Source organism: Lolium rigidum, chromosome 6 (assembly GCF_022539505.1).
Source record: "Lolium rigidum isolate FL_2022 chromosome 6, APGP_CSIRO_Lrig_0.1, whole genome shotgun sequence".
In the NCBI taxonomy this organism is placed as follows: domain Eukaryota; kingdom Viridiplantae; phylum Streptophyta; class Magnoliopsida; order Poales; family Poaceae; genus Lolium; species Lolium rigidum.
The window spans coordinates 221,081,829-221,104,989 of NC_061513.1; positions in this window are offsets into that span (position 1 = coordinate 221,081,829).

Sequence of the window (23,161 nt, forward strand, 5' to 3'; positions counted from 1 at the left end):
TACATGTGCTTACAATAGTATTGATCAAGATTATGATAGCATGTCACTTCAGAAATTATCTTTGTTATCTTTTACCTACTCGGGACGAGTAGGAACTAAGCTTGGGGATGCTTGATACGTCTCAAACGTACCTATATTTTCTTATGTTCCATGCTACTTTATTGATGATACTCACATGTTTTATACATACTTTATGTCATATTTATGCATTTTCCGGCACTAACCTATTAACGAGATGCCGAAGAGCCAGTTGCTGTTTTCTGTTGTTTTTGGTTTCAGAAATCCTAGTAGGGAAATATTCTCGGAATTGGACGAAATCAACGCCCAGGGGCTTATTTTTCCACGAAGCTTCCAGAGCACCGAAAGGGAAACGATGTGGGGCGACGAGGCGCCGCCACACTAGGGCGGCGCGGCCAAAGGGGGGCCCGCGCGGCCCTAGCGTGTGGCCCCCTCGTCAGCCCTCCGACTCCGCCCTTCCGCCTACAAATAGCCTTCATCGAGATAACCCCAGTACCGAGAGCCACGATACGGAAAACCTTCCAGAGATGCCGCCGCCGCCAATCCCATCTCGGGGGATTCAGGAGATCACCTCCGGCACCCTGCCGGAGAGGGGAATCATCTCCCGGAGGACTCTACACCGCCATGGTTGCCTCCAGATTGATGTGTGAGTAGTTCACCCCTGGACTATGGGTCCATAGCAGTAGCAAGATGGTCGTCTTCTCCTAATTGTGCTATCATTGTTGGATCTTGTGAGCTGCCTAACATGATCAAGATCATCTATCTGTAATTCTACATGTTGTGTTTGTTGGGATCCGATGAATAATGAATGCTATGTTATGTTGATTATCAATCTATCATCTATGTGTTGTTTATGATCTTGCATGCTCTCCGTTGCTAGTAGAGGCTCTGGCCAAGTCGTTACTTGTAACTCCAAGAGGGAGTATTTATGCTCGATAGTGGGTTCATGCCTCCATTAAATCTGGGATAGTGACAGAAAGTTCTAAGGTTGTGGATGTGCTGTTGCCACTAGGGATAAAACATCAATGCTATGTCTAAGGTTGTATTTGTTGATTACATTACGCACCATACTTAATGCAATTGTCTGTTGTTTGCAACTTAATATTGGAAGGGGTTCGGATGATAACCTGAAGGTGGACTTTTTAGGCATAGATGCATGCTGGATAGCGGTCTATGTACTTTGTCGTAATGCCCAATTAAATCTCACACTACTCATCATAACATGTATGTGCATTATCATGCCATCTTTATTTGTCAATTGCCCAACTGTAATTTGTTCACCCAACATGCTATTATTCTTATGGGAGAGACACCACTAGTGAACTGTGGACCCCGGTCCATTCTTTTACATCGAATACAATCTACTGCAATACTCGTTCTCATCTGTTCTTCTCGCAAACATCATCATCCACACTATACATCTAATCCTTTGTTACAGCAAGGCGGTGAGATTGACAACCTCACTGTCACATTGGGGCAAAGTAATTTGGTTGTGTTGTGCAGGTTCCACGTTGGCACCAGAATCCCTGGTGTTGCGATGCACTACACTCCGCCGCCATCAACCTTCAACGTGCTTCTTGGCTCCTACTGGTTCGATAAACCTTGGTTTCTTACTGAGGGAAAACTTGCCGCTGTACGCATCACACCTTCCTGTTGGGGTTCCCAACGGACGCGTGCTGTACGCGTATTACGCAACACTGGAAGATGTTCTTGTGCGGCCTACACCGATTAGTGAGGAAGCTAATGATAATGATCATGAAACTTCGAACGAAGTTACTAAAAAACCTCGCAGGTCGACTAGGCTTCACACCACTCCTGATTGGTATGATCCTTGTCTAAATGTCATGATTGTGGACAACAATGATGAAGACCCTGCGACGTATGAGGAAGCAATGATAAGCCCAGATTCCAACAAATGGCAAGAGGCCATGAAATACGAAATGGGATCCATGTATGATTCAAGTATGGACTTTGGTAGACTTACCTGATAGCCGAAAGGCTGTCGAGAATAAATGGATCTTCAAAAGAAAAACAGATGTTGATGGTAATATTACTGTCTATAAAGCTCGACTTGTCGCAAAAGGGTTCCAACAAATTCAAGGAGTTGACTACGATGAGACTTTCTCACCTGTAGTGAAGCTAAAGTCTGTGAGGATATTGTTAGCAATAGCTGCAATTTTTTGATTATGAAATTTGGCAGATGATTGTCAAAACGGCGTTCCTTAATGGTGACATTGAGGAAGATTTGTATATGGTACAACCCAAAGGTTTTGTCGATCATAAAAATGCTGACAAGGTATACAAACTTCAGCATTCAATCTATGGACTGAAGCAAGCATCCCGAAGTTGGAACCGACGCTTTGATAAGATGATCAAAGACTTTGGATTTATACAAACCCAAGGAGAGGCTTGTATTTACAAGAAAGTGAGTGGGAGCTCTATAGCATTCCTGATATTATATGTAGAAGACATATTATTGATTGGAAATGATGTAGAACTTCTGAGTAGTGTTAAAGGTTATTTGAATAAGTGTTTTTCAATGAAAGGACCTTGGAGAAGCAGCGTACATTTTAGGCATCAAGATTTATAGAGATAGATCAAGATGCCTAATAGGGCTTTAAAAGTTACATACCTGGATAAGATTCTAAATAAGTTTAGAATGGATGAAAGCAAGAAAGAGTTCTTGCCCATGTTACCAGGTAAGACCTTGAGTAAAACTCAAAGTCCAGCTACGGCAGAAGAAAGAGAAAGGATGAACAAGATCCCCTATGCCTCGGCCATAGGCTCTATCATGTATGCATGCTGTGTACAAGACCGGATATCGCACATGATGTTAGTTTGACCAACAGATATCAAAGTGATCCAGGAATGGAACACTGGACAGCGGTCAAGAATATCATGAAGTACTTGAAAAGAACTTAGGGTATGTTTCTTTGTTATGGAGGTGACCAAGAGCTTGCTGTAACCAGTTACACCGATGCTAGTTGAAACACTGATCCGGATGACTCTAAGTCTCAATCTGGATACATATTTATTTTGAATGGTGCAACAGTAAGCTGGAGGAGTGCTAAGCAAAGCGTTGTGGCGAAATCTTCAACTGAATCGAAATACATAGCTGCTTCGGAGGCTTCATCAGAGGAAATATGGATGAAGTGTTTCATTACTGAGCTTGGTGTGGTTCCTAGTGCGTTGGACCCGATGACCATCTATTGTGACAACATGGGGGGCATAGCCAATGCACGGGAGCCAAGGTCACACAAGAAGCTGAAGCATATAAAGCTATGTTTTCATTTTATTCGCGAGTACATCGAAGATGGTGACTTAAAGATTTTCAAAGTACACACTGATCTGAATGTGGCAGATCCGTTGACTAAAGCTCTCCCTAGAGCGAAGCATGACCTACACCAGAACGTCATGGGTGTTAGGTATATTACTATGTAATCTAGATTATTGACTCTAGTGCAAGTGGGATACTGTTGGAGATATGCCCAAGAGGCAATAATAAAGTGGTTGTTATTATATCTTTGTGTTTATGATAATAGTTTGCATCTCATGCTATAATTGTATTAACCGGAAACATTAATACATGTGTGTTATGTAAACATAAAAGAGTCCCTAGTAAGCCTCTTGTTAAACTAGCTTGTTGATTAATAGATGATCATAGTTTCATGATCATGAACATTGGATGTTATTAATAACAAGGTCATATCATTAGGTGAATGATGTGATGGACATACACCCGTAGTAAGTGTAGCATATGATCAAGTCATTTAGTTCTTTAAGCTTCAAGCTTTGATATGCATAGTAACTTAATCCTTCGACCATGAGATCTTGTTAATCACCTTCACCAGATGGATGCTTTGATGACACCAAACACTACTGTGTAAATGGGTTGTTATAAAGGTGGCATTAAGTGTTCGGAAAGTATAGGGTTGAGGCACTTGTATCAATAGTGGGATTTGTCCATCCTAATGACAGATAGATATACTATGGGCCTGCTCGGTGGAATGATATCTGATTAGCTACCAAGCATGTGATTGGTTCACAAGAGATATCATATCACGGTACGAGTAAAGAGTACTTATCAGTAACGATGTTGAACTAGGTATGGAGATACCGATGATCAAACTTCGGATATGTAAAATATCGCAAGACAAAGGGAATTGTTATTTTATGTGAATGGTTCTTTCGATCACAAAGTCATCGTTGAATATGTGGGAGCTATTATGGATCTCCAGGTCCCGCTATTAGTTATTGATCGGAGAGGAGTCTCGATCATGTCCGCATAGTTCTCGAACCGTAGGGTGACACACTTAAGGTTTGATGTCGTTTTAAGTAGATATGGAATATAGAATGGAGTTAGAATGTTGTTCGGAGTCTCGGATGAGATCCAGGACATCACGAGGAGTTCCGGAATGGTCCGGAGAATAAGATTCATACATAGGAAGTAACTTTCCAAGTTTGGAAATGATCCGGTGCATTTATGGAAGGCCCTAGAATGTTCTAGAACCTTCCAGAAGAATGGACTCCACCAACCATAGCCGGCCAGCCAAAGGGTAAGGTGGAGTCCATGGTGGACTCCACCTCCATGTCCGGCCATAGGGGAAGGAAAGGGAGCAATCCCACTTCCCCTAGGTTTCACCCATATGGTAAGTTTTGAATTGGACTCTTATTCGAATCTTTGGGCAAACCCTAGGGGTTCCACCTATATAATGAGGAGGAGAGGGAGGGGCCAACCACCACACCAGCCGCACCACCCAAGGGCACCAAGGCCGGCGCCCCAAGTGCCCCCTCTCCCCAAACCCTAGCCACCTCCCTCCTCCCGATACTCCCGCGGTGCTTAGGCGAAGCCCTGCCGGAGATCTCCACCACCACCGCCACCACGCCGTCGTGTTGTCGAGATTCTGAGGAGGATCTACTACATCTGCTTCCCACTGGAATGGGAAGAAGGACGTCGTCATCAACATCGAACGTGTGACCGAGTACGGAGGTGCTGCCCGACTGTGGCACCGTCAAGATCTTGTACGCGCTTTTTAAAGCGGTAAAGTGATCGACTACATCAACCACGAGATCTAATCTCGTTAACGCTTAGAGATCTTCGAGGGTATGTTAATCTTCACCTCGTTGCTACCATCTACTAGATTAGATCTTGGCTTGTTATTCGTTCTTGCGGTAGGAAATTTTTTTGTTTTCTATGCTACGAATCCCTACACAAGCATGTTGAGGATAGACTCGTAATCCTAATTATCAAAACTCACTCGTCGAAATCTGCAACATAAAACGTTACAGCCCAAAGGGTGAATACATTTGAATTGTAATGGCAAGACGTCACATTTGATGGATATAAATGGCGCCTAACAACTACACGCTTATTTGGCTGGTGGAGTTTGGCTCATTTGCAGAAAAGTAGGCATTTTTTCCTATCATTTGTAAACATCATTTGTATTTGAAAATAAATATCTAGGAGCATAATCCACGTCCTCATCACACTGGCTCACCAGGGAAGGACACGGGCTGATCCAGCTTCAAACATTTCAAATTCTATAAGAGCATGAACCCAAGTTCTCATCACACTGGCTCACCAGAGATAGACACCCGACGATCCAGCTTCATACATTACTACCCAAGTTTCCCCAAAGTTTTAACTTAAGAAATTTGGATGAGAGAGATCTTCCAACAGCTCCAGGTCTAGTTGCTCAAAGTTGTCCGTAACTGGGAACACGGCTAAGTACTTAGTTTTTACACTCTGCAGAGGTTTGTACACTTTACCCGGACGACTTCGTCGGCCCTTTTTCCACCATGATGCTCATTTTTCTCAAATGGTTGGGAGAAGACTAAGACGAGACTGTTTTCGGAAGTAAGGTCTTGAGCCCTCTGGACGGACCCCTTCAAACCTACACAACTACATCTCGCTGGTCACGTCGGGACAGGTCCCGACAACCTTCTTAGTCAAGACAGAATCCATATGACATGCAAGCTTGTACAAGAAGTTACCAAACATGAAACATGTCCAATCACTTTTGTTCCTGGGCGGCGGATCCCACCAATTTTCACCATGCAGACGCTCCACTCGTAACAATCCGCCCAGGTGTTTCATTCATCAAGTTGTTTTCATTTATAAAAAAACATATTTTAATTCATCTCATCCTATCATGATATACCAACCACGTATCTAGTAGCATGGCTAAACAAAACTACTTACGATGGCAACTTAATGTAAACTAGAGGAATCCTAAGACTATAGGATTAGCATAGCATATCATATATAGCCTTTACTTGAAAACATCCTACACATGCAAATTCTACTAAGTAAAACTACATGCGTAGAAAAATAGTAGGACATGGATGACACTTGCCTTTTGGTAGTTGAATATTGTTCACTTCTCTCTATAAAATCACGTATCTCTCCGTACAACCTATAAGATAGAAAATAACACAGCATAAACATACAAATCAAGGCAACATACACAAACAAAACAAAGTAGTTTAAAAGGGTTGATATTTATTTTAACTTAGTCTTTAATTATCCTTTGACTCAATGAACTTAAGGATTCAAGGCATGAGGTTGGATTACAAGATATGACTTTGGGAGATTGATGTGGCAATGGTCAAGAAGAAAAGATTCATCCAAGATATATTGAAAATTACTGATAGGCTACTTAAGCATGGATAATTGGGATAGGTATTATCAGAAGATTCACTTTTGCAAAATGAATAATATTGAAAAGAATTGTAGATTTTAAGTTGTGACAAAAATACTCAATATTTCTCATTTTAAATTTGAATATTTTATATATGTAAAAACTTGGAACAAATGGTTCCATTAGATTCTATATTTTCTAAGGATTCTAGGAATATTAAATATACCATATTTGGCTAAGTAGAACTCAAGATATGATTTTTGAAAGTTCGCAGTATTTTCTGTCCAAAGTGATATAGTAGGACGCAGCAAATTGTACATAGAAGATAGCAAAGAAAGGAATAGATGTGCATGCAGATTTGCATGATCGGTGTAGTAAATTAGTTAGCAGATTTGAAGAGATGTGGCCGGCTAGGACTCCTATACATGTACGAATCTAGGTCTAGTAGAGATGATGCGTTTCTTTTCAAGTGTATTACTCTAGTCCAATTGAATGGACATGAATCTGAATACATGAGATCAATGTAATGAATTAGACATGGAATCGTGGAATTGGAATTTAAGCCTCAAATTCAGCCGTTTGGATGCGCATAGAATTGTAGTCTGGAAACCGGAAGCAATTCCATCCCGCACCCGCCGGGAGTCATTTTCTACTGTGTCTAATTCGGAGGTCACAACCTCTGAATTTGTGTGGAATTGCCCATCCCGAAGAGGTACAGGCTTTCTTCCTAAACGAAACAAGCGCGTGACAGATGAACTAGCGAGCGACGCCCTCCTCCCCAGTATGTCGCCGGCCGCTGGCGCCGCGCCATGTCTTCCCCACCCGCCCGCCGTTCTTCCTCCTGCCCTCCGCCAGCCGTTCGACCACCCGCCCTCCGCCCGGCCTCCCCGCCCAGCCGCCCTCCGCCCGTCCATAACCACCCTCCGGCCAGATGCAGCGACGGCGCCCCCTGGTCTGACGCCCTCCGCACGGATGCAGCGACCTCCCCGCCCGGCCGCTGTCCCCCGGCCATAACCGCCCGGATGCAGCGACGGCGTCCGCCCCTGCCCTGCCACTCGACCCGACGGCCAGCCATGGCGTCTTCAGTCTATTTCTTCTCTGTCCAAAATATTTGGCTAGTGTTGTTCTAATTTTTTTTCTGCAGAAATTAACAAGATCGATGTCCTTCTAATACATACATGCTATATTTTGTACATGCGCATAAGTTTATACTGTCCAAACTTATGAAAACAACCAATTCCATGGTTTGTACATCCAAACAAGAATTGAAATTGAATACACTTTTTAATTCCAACAACAAATTTCGAGCACACCCAAACAAAAGAATTTGAATTGGGTGCCAATTCATTTCTACCTTAGATTTGGAATTTTCATTCCAATTCAATTCTACGCCCAATTCACCGCATCCAAACACATACTATTGCATGTTCGTACAGGGTCAAGACAAGCGCTGAAACTACGAAGGCATAGCCAGGATCATACTAACCATGGTGCACATGGTCGACGGATCTAGACGTCGGAGGCGTCGTATGCTTTGTCGTGGTGATATCCGGGTCGATGGATACGCACGAACGGTACTGGATGTTGAGCTAGTCCTCCTCGACGTGAGCGTTGATCCTTGGCATGGGTTACATCGGACATCATCGGAGAGACCTCCGACTGCGAAACAGAAAAATGCGAAGGCATGACAAGATGCCCATGACATACATGATCAATATGAGAAAAGATATGGGGCCTCGTTCCCCTTGTACCGCCAGGATTCGACAATGGCGTCGCGGCGGCTGGCGGAACAACCGTGAGCGACCGGAGTGATGGCGACGCAGCAAGCAGCGACAACATGGTGCACCACCATGTCCTAGAGGTAGGCCTTGACGAGAGGAGTCTTCCGGTGTTAGGAATCATCGAAATGATCACGGATAGCGACGGCATCTAGCGATGAACTACAATTTGTGGCTGATGTTGGCATGGTTGGCATGGATTGTATTGGGATTCTTTGGGAGTATTTCGTGAAGCAAAGTCGTGGAGGAAGGCACATGGTGCTCTCCTTGGTTTGCTCTGGTCTGGGTTGAGGAGAGAGATCGGATTACGTATGCCAACGAGTGATATTCGGTGCGCGACACTGGTGCGAAAAATTGAATCAACTAAGTGGGAAATAAATTGTCTGAACAGACTCTTCAATGGATTTGCAATAACTTTCGTGTTTAACTCGAAGAGAACGGTCGCTGATTTGACGGGAAAGGTGGAGAGAAAGAGTAACAGCCATGGCTGTTAACCTGTAGCATGTACGTTAGCAGGAGGAAGAAGATCGAGGGCTTTTTTTTTTTTTTTGAGAGCATGAAGATCGAGGGCTGCCTCGGTCGCCTTCGTGTGCGCTAGTGGGCCGGCCGGATGGGCTGCCTTTGGCTGGTCGAGTCCGTTTCATTTTCATTTTTCCTTTTCTATTTCTTTTTTTTTGTTATTTGATTTGAACTTTCAATTTAATTGAAACTGAAACAAATCATCTCAGAAAATTTGAGAAAAAATGTTACATAGGTAATTTAGAATAGAACACTTTGGAACTGTTTTATTTGAAACAAGGTTCGTGAAATTCAAAATGATCCACATAATATTATATGATTAATATAAATGGACTTTTGTTTTCATACCTCTTTTATAACATTTGAAGAAAATATCCCAAAATAGGTTTAAGCCATCAAGATATTCTTTCGTGTCCCATTGAACATGCTATAAACTAGCTTTATGCCTTTGGCCTTGAGGGCTACTTGAGTATTGTTTCTCAAAGTCAAACAAAATCTTTGTGGTTTCAAAATCTTAAAACTATAATATGTTCGATTTGAAATACTTTGAAATCAAATGTTTATGAATAATCTATTTTTGGGAAAACCTTTTTTTATAACACAAAAGTTTTAATTCCTTGTGAATTTCAATCAAGTCAACCATCAAGCACATAATTTTATTTTTATTTGACATTCCAAAATTAGGAAAATTTTAGGATGTGACATTTGAATATCAAATATGCTATCTTGAATAAACAAGATCATCACTTTTGTCACGTAACGAACATAGAACATACATTGACTTTATCCCTAGTGAGATAGCAAACGAAGAGGAAAATTATAATAGATCATGAATTTGTTGTCACTGTCTGACATAGGCTTCCCCAATGGGCCTGCCGAAGATGGTACCCGGAGTTAACTGAAGGTCCATGACTCGAAGGATAAGAAGACTCGGAAGCCCAAATTACTATTAAGTAAAGCTAGAGTTGTATTAGAAAGTAATACTTGTAATCTTGCGGGATGAGTTGGAAACCCCCCGGACTCTGTAACTGGTGTATTACAAAACCCTCGGCTCCGCCTCCTATATAAGGGGGAGTCGAGGGACAAAGAAAGCATCGATTCATTGTCTCACAAACCCTAGTTTTCATATCGTCGAGTACTTTTCGGCTGAAACCTTCGAGATCTCTTGCCCTCTACTTCCGACTAAAACCCTAGTCTACAACCTGTAGGCATTGACAAGTTAATCCCTTGTCACTGTCCAATCACTAAAACCAGGCTACTCCATCTAATACACACATCACCCCACACATGCTCTTGCATATAAGTTGGATGAGAACATATACTTAAGAACGGGGTATATAATATGCATCTATCAATACATCTTGCACATAATATGATCATATCTGATACACATAGCTGACAGTTTCTCAATCATATTTCGTAATGTGGATTCTATATATCGCGAGGCAACGTTAATACTCTGTGTGTGGAATCTTAGTTGTGATGAAGTGGTAAAAGGGCCAATTAACATAAATCGGGTGACTCTCTCCTCCCTTTCGCTCCCGTCGCGCCCCCTCCCCCCGAGGCGACCGGGGCGCCCACCCTCCCCCGCGCCGGTCCCTTGATACGTCTCAAACGTATCTATAATTTCTTATGTTCCATGCTACTTTATTGATGATACTTACATGTTTTATACATACTTTATGTCATATTTATGCATTTTTCGGCACTAACCTATTAACGAGATGCCGAAGAGCCAGTTGTTGTTTTCTGCTGTTTTTGGTTTCAAAAATCCTAGTAAGGAAATATTCTCGGAATTGGACGAAATCAACGCCCAGTGGCTTATTTTTCCACGAAGCTTCAAAAACACCAAAAGGGAAACGAAGTGGGGCGACGAGGCGCCGCCACACTAGGGCGGCGCGGCCCAAGGGGGGCCCGCGCGGCCCTAGCGTGTGGCCCCCTCGTCAGCCCTCTGACTCCGCCCTTCCGCCTACAAATAGCCTTCGTCGAGATAACCCCAGTACCGAGAGCCATGATACGGAAAAACTTACAGAGACGCCGCCGCCGCCAATCCCATCTCGGGGGATTCAGGAGATCGCCTCCGGCACCCTTCTGGAGAGGGAAATCATCTCCCGGAGGACTCTACACCGCCATGGTCGCCTCCGGATTGATGTGTGAGTAGTTCACCCCTGGACTATGGGTCCATAGCAGTAGCTAGATGGTCATCTTCTCCTAATTGTACTATCATTGTTGGATCTTGTGAGCTGCCTAACATGATCAAGATCATCTATCTGTAATGCTACATGTTGCGTTTGTTGGGATCCAATGAATAATGAATGCTATGTTATGTTGATTATCAATCTATCATATATGTGTTGTTTATGATCTTGCATGCTCTCCGTTATTAGTAGAGGCTCTGGCCAAGTCGTTACTTGTAACTCCAAGAGGGAGTATTTATGCTCGATAGTGGGTTCATGCCTCCATTAAATCTGGGACAGTGACGTAAAGTTCTAAGGTTGTGGATGTGCTGTTGCCACTAGGGATAAAACATCAATGCTATGTCTAAGGATGTATTTGTTGATTACATTACGCACCATACTTAATGCAATTGTCTCGTTGTTTGCAACTTAATACTCGGAGGGGGTTCGGATGATAACTCCGAAGGTGGACTTTTTAAGCATAGATGCATGCTGGATAGCGGTCTATGTACTTTGTCGTAATGCCCAATTAAATCTCACACTACTCATCATAACATGTATGTACATTGTCATGCCATCTTTATTTGTCAATTGCCCAACTGTTGTTCACCCAACATGCTATTTATCTTATGGGAGAGACACCACTGGTAAACTGTGGACCCCGGTCCATTCTTTTACATCGAATAAAATCTACTGCAATACTCGTTCTACTGTTTTCTGCAAACATCATCATCCACACTATACATCTAATCCTTTTTTACAGCAAGCCAGTGAGATTGACAACCTCACTGTCACGTTGGGGCAAAGTAATTTGGTTGTGTTGTGCAGGTTCCACGTTGGCACCAGAATCCCTGGTGTTGCGCCGCACTACACTCCGCCGCCATCAACCTTCAACGTGCTTCTTGACTCCTACTGGTTCGATAAACCTTGGTTTCTTATTGAGGGAAACTTGCTGCTGTACAAATCACACCTTCCACTTGGGGTTCCCAACGGGCGTGTCCTTTACGCGTCATCAAGCTAAATTTCTGGCGCCGTTGCGGGGGAGATCAAGACACGTTGCAAGGGGAGTCTCCACTTCCAATCTCTTTACTTTATTTTTGTCTTGCTTTACTTTATTTACTATTTTGTTTGCTGCATTATATCAAAACACAAAAAAATAGTTGCTAGCTTTACTTTATTTACTGTCTTGTTTGCATTCTCCATATTAAAAACACAAAAAAATTAGTTACTTGCATTTACTTTATCTAGTTTGCTTTATTTACTATTGCTAAAATGGGTACTCCTGAAAATACTAAGTTGTGTGACTTCACAACCACAAATAATAATGATTTCTTATGCACGCCTATTGCTCCACCTGCTACTACAGCTGAATTCTTTGAAATTAAACCTGCCTTACTAAATCTTGTTATGAGAGAGCAATTTTCTGGTGTTAGTTCTGATGATGCTGCTGCCCATTTTAATAATTTTGTTGAACTTTGTGAAATGCAAAAGTATAAGGATGTAGATGGTGACATTATAAAATTAAAATTGTTTCCTTTCTCATTAAGAGGAAGATCTAAAGATTGGTTGCTATCGCCTAAGAATAGTATTGATTCATGGACTAAATGCAAGGATGCTTTCATTGGTAGATACTATCCTCCTGCTAAAATTATATCTTTGAGAAGTAGCATAATGAATTTTAAACAATTGGATAATGAGCATGTAGCCCAAGCATGGGAAAGAATGAAATCTTTGGTTAAAAATTGCCCAACCCATGGACTGACTACTTGGATGATTGATACGTCTCCGACGTATCAATAATTTCTTATGTTCCATGCTTGTTTTATGACAATACATACATGTTTTGTTCACACTTTATGATGATTTTATGCGTTTTCTGGAACTAACCTATTGACGAGATGCCGAAGTGCCGTTCTCGTTTTCTGCTGTTTTTGGTTTCGAAATCCTAGTAAGGAAATATTCTCGGAATTGGACGAAATCAACGCCCAGAGTCTTAGAATTGGACGAAGCTTCCAGAACACTCGAGAGTCGCCAGAGGGGAGCCCTGGGGGCCCCACACACCAGGCTGGCGCGGCCAGGGTGTGGGCCGCGCCGCCCTACTGTGTGGTGGCTCCGTACCCCCTCCGACTCCGCCTCTTCGCCTATTTAAAGGTCCCTGACCTAAATCTTCGATATGGAAAAGCCACGGTACGAGAAACCTTCCAGAGCCGCCGCCATCGCGAAGCTAAGATCTGGGGGACATGAGTCTCTGTTCCGGCACGCCGCCGGGACGGGGAAGTGCTCCCCGGAAGGCTCCTCCATCGACACCACCGCCATCTTCATCACACTGCTGTCTCCCATGAGGAGGGAGTAGTTCTCCATCGAGGCTAAGGGGCTGTACCGGTAGCTATGTGGTTAATCTCTCTCCCTATGTACTTCAATACAATAATATCATGAGCTGCCTTACATGATTGAGATTCATATGATGATGCTTGTAATCTAGATGTCATTATGCTAGTCAAGTGGATTTTACTTATGTGATCTCCGGAGACTCCTTGTCCCACGTGTGTAAAGGTGACAGTGTGTGCACCGTGTGGGTCTCTTAGGCTATATTTCACAGAATACTTATTCATTGTTATGAATAGCAAAGTGAAGTGCTTATTTATATCCCTTTATGATTGCAATGTGTTTTGTATCACTATTCATCTATGTGCTACTCTAGTGATGTTATTAAAGTACTCTATTCCTCATGCACGGTGTAATGGTGACAGTGTGTGCATCGTGTAGTACTTGGCGTAGGTTATGATTGTAATCTCTTGTAGATTATGAAGTTAATTATTGCTATGATAGTATTGATGTGATCTATTCCTCCTTTCATAGTGTGAAGGTGACAGTGTGCATGCTATGTTAGTACTTGGTTTAGTTGTGTTGATCTATCGTGCACTCTAAGGTTATTTAAACATGAATATCGAATATTGTGGAGCTTGTTAACTCCGGCATTGAGGGTTCGTGTAATCCTACACAATTAGTGGTGTTCATCATCCAACAACAAAGTGTAGAGTGGTTTTATTATGTGATCAATGTTGAGAGTGTCCACTAGTGAAAGTATAATCCCTAGGCCTTGTTCCCAAATACTGCAATCATCGCTTATTTACTGTTCTACTGCATCCGTACTGCCTGCAATATTACCACCATCAACCACACGCCAATTGTAGCATCAAGCTATTTTCTGGTGCCGTTACTACTGCTCATATACATTCATACCACCTGTATTTCACTATCTCTTCGCCGAACTAGTGCACCTATACATTTGACAAGTGTATTAGGTGTGTTGGGGACACAAGAGACTTCTTGCTTTGTGGTTGCAGGGTTGCTTGAGAGGGATATCTTTGACCTCTTCCTCCCTAAGTTCGATAAACCTTGGGTGATCCACTTAAGGGAAACTTGCTCGCTGTTCTACAAACCTCTGCTCTTGGAGGCCCAACACTCGTCTACAAGAATAGAAGCACCCGTAGACATCAAGCACTTTTCCAGCACCGTTGTCGGGAGGAAAGGTAAAAGGTACTCACACTCCGGATCTCGGCTACTAAGCTATTTTTCGGCGCCGTTGTAAGTACTCGAAGCTATTTCCTTTAGATCCTGCAATTGCATCTTTTTGTTTCTTGTTTTACACTAGTTTGGCATAATGGAAAGCAACATGGAGATTTTTATTCTTTTTCCTGAGTTAAGACATGGATGGTTTGATGCGAAAATTAAAAAACCCATGGAACATATTAGTATGAACACTTTGAATACCATTGTTGCTAATGATATAGAAAGTTCTAAGCTTGGGGAAGCTGGTTTTGATGAGCATGATCTTTTTAGTCCCCCAAGCATGGAGGAGAAAATTTATTTTGATGATACTTTGCCTCCTATTTATGATGATTATAATGATAGTAGTCTTTTGGTGCCGCCTGTTATGAAGGATAAATTTGATTACGATTACAATATGCCTCCTATATTTGATGATGAGAATAATAATGATAGCTACTTTGTTGAATTTGCTCCCACTATTACTAATAAAATTGATTATGCTTATGTTGGGAGTAGTAATAATTTTATGCATGAGACTCATGATAAGAATGCTTTATGTGATAGTTATATTGTTGAGTTTGCTCATGTTGCTACTGAAAGTTATTATGAGAGAGGAAAATATGGTTGTAGAAATTTTCATGTTACTAAAATGCCTCTCTATGTGCTGAAATTTTTGAAGCTACACTTGTGCTATCTTCCTATGCTTGTTACTTTTTTCTTCATGAACTTGTTTATTTACAAAACTCCTATGCATAGGAAGCATGTTATACTTAAATTTGTTTTGAATTTGCCTCTTGATGCTCTCTTTTGTTTCAACTACTATTTCTTGCGAGTGCATCATTAAAACTGCTGAGCCCATCTTAATGGCTATAAAGAAAGAACTTCTTGGGAGATAACCCATGTGTTTATTTTGCTACAGTAATTTTGTTTTATATTTGAGTCTTGGAAGTTGTTACTACTGTAGCAACCTCTCCTTATCTTATTTTTATTGCATTGTTGTGCCAAGTAAAGTCTTTGATAGAAAGGTTGATACTAGATTTGGATTACTGCGCAGAAACAGATTTCTTGCTGTCACGAATCTGGGCCTAATCCTCTGTAGGTAACACAGAAAATTATGCCAATTTACGTAAGTGATCCACAGATATGTACGCAACTTTCACTCAATTTGAGGATTTTTTTCATTTGAGCCAGTCTGGTGCCTCGTAAAAATTCGTCTTTACGGACTATTCTGTTTTGACAGATTCTGCCTTTTATTTCGCATTGCCTGTTTTGCTATGCTTGATGGATTTATTTGTTCCATTAACTTCCAGTAGCTTTGGGAAATGTCCAGAAGTGTTAAGAATGATTGTGTCACCTCTGAAAATGTGAATTTTGATTGTGCACTAACCCTCTAATGAGTTGTTTTGAGTTTGGTGTGGAGGAAGTTTTCAAGGGTCAAGAGAGGAGGATGATACAATATGATCAAGGAGAGTGAAAGCTCTAAGCTTGGGGATGTCCCGGTGGTTCATCCCTGCATATTTCAAGAAGACTCAAGCATCTAAGCTTGGGGATGCCCAAGGCATCCCCTTCTTCATCGACAAAATTATCAGGTTCCTCCCTTGAAACTATATTTTTATTCAGCCACATCTTATGTACTTTACTTGGAGCGTCTGTTTGTTTTTGTTTTTGTTTGAATAAATGCTTGTGTGGGAGAGAGACACGCTCCGCTGGTTCGTATGAACACATGTGTTCTTAGCTTTTAATTTTCATGGCGAAGGTTGAAACTGCTTCGTTAATTGTTATATGGTTGGAAACGGGAAATACTAAATGTGGTAATTGATATAATGTCTTGAATAATATGATACTTGGAAATTGTTGTGCTCATGATTAAGCTCTTGCATCATATACTTTGCACCTATTAGTAAAGAAATACATAGAGCTGGTTAAAATTTGGTTTGCATGATTGGTCTCTCTAAGGTCTAGATATTTTCTGGTAAAAGTGTTTGAACAACAAGGAAGACAATGTATAGTCTTATAATGCTTGCAATATGTTTTTATGTGAGTTTTGCTGTACCGGTTCATACTTGTGTTTGCTTCAAATAACCTTGCTAGCCTAAGCCTTGTATTGAGAAGGATTACTTCTCGTGCATCCAAATCCTTGAGCCAATAACTATGCCATTTGTGTCCACCATACCTACCTACTACATGGTATTTCTCCGCCATTCCAAAGTAAATTGCTTGAGTGCTATCTTTAAACACTTCAAAAGTTATTACCTCTTATTTGTGTCAATGTTTTATAGCTCATGAGGAAGTATGTGGTGTTTATCTTTCAATCTTGTTGGGCAACTTTCACCAATGGAGTAGTGGCTTCATCCGCTTATCCAATAATTTTGCAAAAAGAGCTGGCAATGGGATTCCCAGTCCCAATTAATTAACTTTCATGATTTTACAAAAAATAGACACTCCTCCATGGTATGTGATTGTTGGACGGCACCCGAGGATTCGGTTAGCCATGGCTTGAGAAAGCAAAGGTGGGGAGGAGTGTCATCTAAATAAAACTAAAATAAAAAGGCACTCCTTCATGGTATGAGATTGTTGGCAGGCACCCGAGGATTCGGTTAGCCATGGTTTGTGAAAGTAAAGGTTGGAAGGAGTGCCACCCAAAAATAAAAATGTTTCATGGGAGCCGCGCTTTGAAGGTTTGTCTGGCAAAGGGGTTAGAGTGCCCACTACCATTCGTTGACAACAACAAACACCTCTCAAAATTTTACTTTTATGCTCTCTTTATGTTTTCAAAATAAAAGCTCTAGCACAAATATAGCAATCGATGCTTCCCTCGTCGAAGGGCCTTTCTTCTACTTTTATGTTGAGTCAGTTTAGCTACTTCCTTCCATCTTAGAAGCAAACACTTGTGTTAACTGTGCATTGATTCTTACATACTTACTTATTGCACTAGTTATATTGCTTTATGTTGACAACTATCCATGAGATATACATGTTACAAGTTGAAAGCAACCGCTGAAACTTAATCTTCCTTTGTGTTGCTTCAATACCTTTACTTTGAATTTATTGCTTTATGAGTTAACTCTTATGCAAGACTTATTGATGCTTGTCTTGAAAGTACTATTCATGAAAAGTCTTTGCTATATGATTCAATTGTTTACTCATTGTCTTTACCATTGCTTTGAATCGCTGCATTCATCTCATATGCTTTACAATAATATGATCAAGATTATGTTGGTAGCATCTCACTTCAGAAATGATTCTTTTATCGTTTACCTACTCGGGACGAGTAGGAACTAAGCTTGGGGATGCTGATACGTCTCCGACGTATCGATAATTTCTTATGTTCCATGCTTGTTTTATGACAATACCTACATGTTTTGTTCACACTTTATGATGATTTTATGCGTTTTCGGAACTAACCTATTGACGAGATGCCGAAGTGCCGCTCTCGTTTTCTGCTGTTTTTGGTTTCAGAAATCCTAGTAAGGAAATATTCTCGGAATTGGACGAAATCAACGCCCAGAGTCTTAGAATTGGACGAAGCTTCCAGAACACCCGAGAGTCACCAGAGGGGAGCCCTAGGGGCCCCACACACCAGGCTGGCGCGGCCAGGGTGTGGGCCGCGCCGCCCTACTGTGTGGTGGCTCCGTACCCCCTCCGACTCCGCCTCTTCGCCTGTTTAAAGGTCCCTGACCTAAATCTTCGATACGGAAAAGCCACGGTACGAGAAACCTTCCAGAGCCGCCACCATCGCGAAGCCAAGATCTGGGGGACAGGAGTCTCTGTTCCGGCACGCCGCCGGGACGGGGAAGTGCCCCGGAAGGCTCCTCCATCGACACCACCGCATCTTCATCACACTGCTGTCTCCCATGAGGAGGGAGTAGTTCTCCATCGAGGCTAAGGGGCTGTACCGGTAGCTATGTGGTTAACCTCTCTCCCTATGTACTTCAATACAATAATCTCATGAGCTGCCTTACATGATTGAGATTCATATGATGATGCTTGTAATCTAGATGTCATTATGCTAGTCAAGTGGATTTTACTTATGTGATCTCCGGAGACTCCTTGTCCCACGTGTGTAAAGGTGACAGTGTGTGCACCGTGTGGATCTCTTAGGCTATATTTCACATAATACTTATTCACTGTTATGAATAGCAAAGTGAAGTGCTTATCTATATCCCTTTATGATTGCAATGTGTTTTGTATCACTATTCATCTGTGTGCTACTCTAGTAATGTTATTAAAGTACTCTATTCCTCCTGCACGGTGTAATGGTGACAGTGTGTGCATCGTGTAGTACTTGGCGTAGGTTATGATTGTAATCTCTTGTAGACTATGAAGTTAATTATTGCTATGATAGTATTGATGTGATCTATTCCTCCTTTCATTGTGTGAAGGTGACAGTGTGCATGCTATGTTAGTACTTGGTTTAGTTGTGTTGATCTATCGTGCACTCTAAGGTTATTTAAACATGAATATCGAATATTGTGGAGCTTGTTAACTCCGGCATTGAGGGTTCGTGTAATCCTACACAATTAGTGGTGTTCATCATCCAACAACAGAGTGTAGAGTGGTTTTATTATGTGATCAATGTTGAGAGTGTCCACTAGTGAAAGTATAATCCCTAGGCCTTGTTCCCAAATACTGCAATCATCGCTTGTTTCATCGTTCTACCGCATCTCGTATCGCTCGCAATATTACCACCATCAACCACACGCCAATTGTAGCATCAAGCTATTTTCTCGGTGCCCGTTACTACTGCTCATATACATTCATACCACATGTATTTCACTATCTCTTCGCCGAACTAGTGCACCTATACATCTGACAAGTGTATTAGGTGTGTTGGGGACACAAGAGACTTCTTGCTTTGTGGTTGCAGGGTTGCTTGAGAGGGATATCTTTGACCTCTTCCTCCCTGAGTTCGATAAACCTTGGGTGATCCATTTAAGAGAAACTTGCTGCTGTTCTACAAACCTCTGCTCTTGGAGGCCCAACACTGTCTACAAGAATAGAAGCACCCGTAGACATCAATGATCATCCAAACCTTTTATGCAGGACTGAATTTTTCTTCGCGGAACCTATTGGATTCAGCTGCTGGAGTTACTTTTATGTCCATCACTCTAGGTGACACAACAAAGTTTCTTGATAATATGATGATTAATTACTCTGAATGGCACACGGAAAGAGCTGCACAAGGTAAGAAGGTAAATTCTGTCGAAGAAACCTCCTACTTGAGTGATAAGATTGATGCTATTATGTCTATGCTTGTGAATGGTAGGAGAAATGTTGATCCTAATAATGTTCCTTTAGCTTCATTGGTTAAGAACATGTTGATGTGAACTTCATTAAAAGTAATAATTTCAACAACAATGCTTATCGAAACAATTCTAGTAACAACTATAGGCCATATCCTTATAATAATGGTAATGGTTATGGTAATTCTTATGGAAATTCTTACAACAATAATAGGAATGCACCCTCTGGTTTTGAAGCTATGCTTAAAGAATTTATTAGTACACAAACTGCTTTTAACAAATCTGTTGAAGAAAAGCTTGGGAAAATTGATATACTTGCTTCTAAAGTTGATAGTCTTGCTGCTGATGTTGATATTTTGAAATAGAAAGTTATGCCTAATAAAAATAAAGATATTAAGTCATTTACTACAGCAAACGCCATCCAAGTTCGAATTAATGAGAATATAAGATTGATGGCCGAATTGCGTGCTAGGTGGGAAAAAGAAGAAAATGCTAAAGATGATAATGTAGCCAAAGTTTGGACTATTACCACCACTAGTAATGCTAATGATTCATATGTTGCTGCACCTCCTACTATTAATGGTAAAAAATTGGTGTTGGCAATGTTTCTACTTCTAATGCAAAGCGTGAAAAATTGCCTGAAACTGCTAAAACTGCTGAAACTGCCTGTGATAAAACTGCTGAAATTTTTTCTAATGTTGGGGATAATGATCCCATTGCTTTAGATCATAATGGTTTAGATTTTGATGATTGCCACATCTCTGAAGTTATAAAGTTCCTACAAAAACTTGCTAAAAGTCCTAATGCTAGTGCTATAAATTTGGCCTTTACAAAACATATTACGAATGTTCTCATAAAAGCTAGAGAAGAGAAACTAAAACTTGAAACTTCTATTCCTAGGAAGCTAGAGGATGTTTGGGAGCCCATCATTAAGATGAAGGTCAATGACTTTGACTGTAATGCTTTATGTGATCTTGGTGCAAGTATTTCCGTTATGCCTAGGAAAGTCTATAATATGCTTGACTTGCCACCATTGAAAAATTGTTATTTGGATGTTAATCTTGCTGATAACTCTACAAAGAAACCTTTGGGAAGGGTTGATAATGTTCGCATTACGGTTAACAATAACCTTGTCCCCGTTGATTTTGTTGTCTTGGATATTGAATGCAATGCATCTTGTCCCATTATATTGGGAAGACCTTTTCTTCGAACTGTTGGTGCTATTATTGATATGAAGGAAGGTAATATTAAATATCAATTTCCTCTCAAGAAAGGTATGGAACACTTCCCTAGAAAGAGAATGAAGTTACCTTTTGATTCTATCATTAGAACAAATTATGATGTTGATGCTTCATCTCTTGATAATACTTGATTCACACTTTCTGCGCCTAGCTGAAAGGCGTTAAAGAAAAGCGCTTATGGGAGACAACCCATGATTTTACTTCTGTACTTTTGTTTTATATTTGAGTCTTGGAAGTTGTTACTACTGTAGCAACCTCTCCTTATCTTAATTTTTTTGCATTGTTGTGCCAAGTAAAGTCTTTGATAGTAAGGTTCATACTAGATTTGGATTACTGCGCAGAAACAGATTTCTTGCTGTCACGAATCTGGGTTGAATTCTCTGTAGGTAACTCAGAAAATTCTGCCAATTTACGTGAGTGATCCTCAGATATGTACGCAACTTTCATTCAATTTGAGAATTTTCATTTGAGCAAGTCTGGTGCCTCTTAGAAATTCGTCTTTACGGACTGTTCTGTTTTGACAGATTCTGCCTTTTATTTCACATCGCCTGTTTTGCTATGCTTGATGGATTTATTTGTTCCATTAACTTTCAGTAGCTTTGTGCAATGTCCAGAAGTGTTAAGAATGATTATGTCACCTCTGAACATGTGAATTTTGATTATGCACTAACCCTCTAATGAGTTGTTTTGAGTTTGGTGTGGAGGAAGTTTTCAAGGATCAAGAGACGAGGATGATACAATATGATCAAGGAGAGTGAAAGCTCTAAGCTTGGGGATGCCCCGGTGGTTCATCCCTGCATATTTCAAGAAGACTCAAGCATCTAAGCTTGGGGATGCCCAAGGCATCCCCTTCTTCATCGACAACATTATCAGGTTCCTCTAGTGAAACTATATTTTTATTCCGTCACATCTTATGTGCTTTACTTGGAGCGTCTGTATGTTTTTGTTTTGTTTTGTTTGAATAAAGTTGGATCCTAACATTCATTGTGTGGGAGAGAGACACGCTCTGCTGTTGCATATGGACAAATATGTCCTTAGGCTTTACTCATAATGTTCATGGCGAAGGTTGAAACTGCTTCGTTTATATGGTTGGAAACGGAAAATGCTACATGTGGTAATTGGTAAAATGTCTTGAATAATTTGATACTTGGCAATTGTTGTGCTCATAAGGATCATGTTTAAGCTCTTGCATCATATACTTTGCACCTATTAGTGAAGAAATACATAGACCTTGTTGAAATTTGGTTTGCATGATTGGTCTCTCTAAAGTCTAGATATTTTCTAGTAAGGATTTGAGCAACAAGGATGACAGTGTAGAGTCTTATAATGCTTGCAATATGTTTTTCTGTGAGTTTTGCTGTACCGGTTCATACTTGTGTTTGCTTCAAATAACCTTGCTAGCCTAAGCCTTGTATTGAGAGGGATTATTTCTCGTGCATCCAAATCCTTGAGCCAATAACTATGCCATTTGTGTCCACCATACCTACCTACTACATGGTATTTCCCGCCATTCCAAAGTAAATTGCTTGAGTGCTACCTTTATTTTTCTATTCTTTGTCTTTGCAATATATAGCTCATGGGACAAATAGCCTAAAAACTATTGTGGTATTGAATATGCACTTATGTATCTTATTTCTTATTAAGATTCTTGTTGTGCGATAACCATGTTCCTGGGACGCCATCAACTACCCTTTGTTGAATATCATGTGAGTTGCTATGCATGTTCGTCTTGTCTGAAGTAAGGGTGATTTACCATGAGTTGAATGGTTTGAGCATGCATATTGTTAGAGAAGAACATTGGGCCGCTAACTAAAGCCATGATCCATGGTGGAAGTTTCAGTTTTGGACAACAATCCTCAATCTCTTATGAGAATATTATTTGTTGTTGAATGCTTATGCATTAAAGAGGAGTCCATTATCTGTTGTCTATGTTGTCCTGGTATGGATGTCTAAGTTGAGAATAATCAAAAGCGAGAAATCCAATGCGAGCTT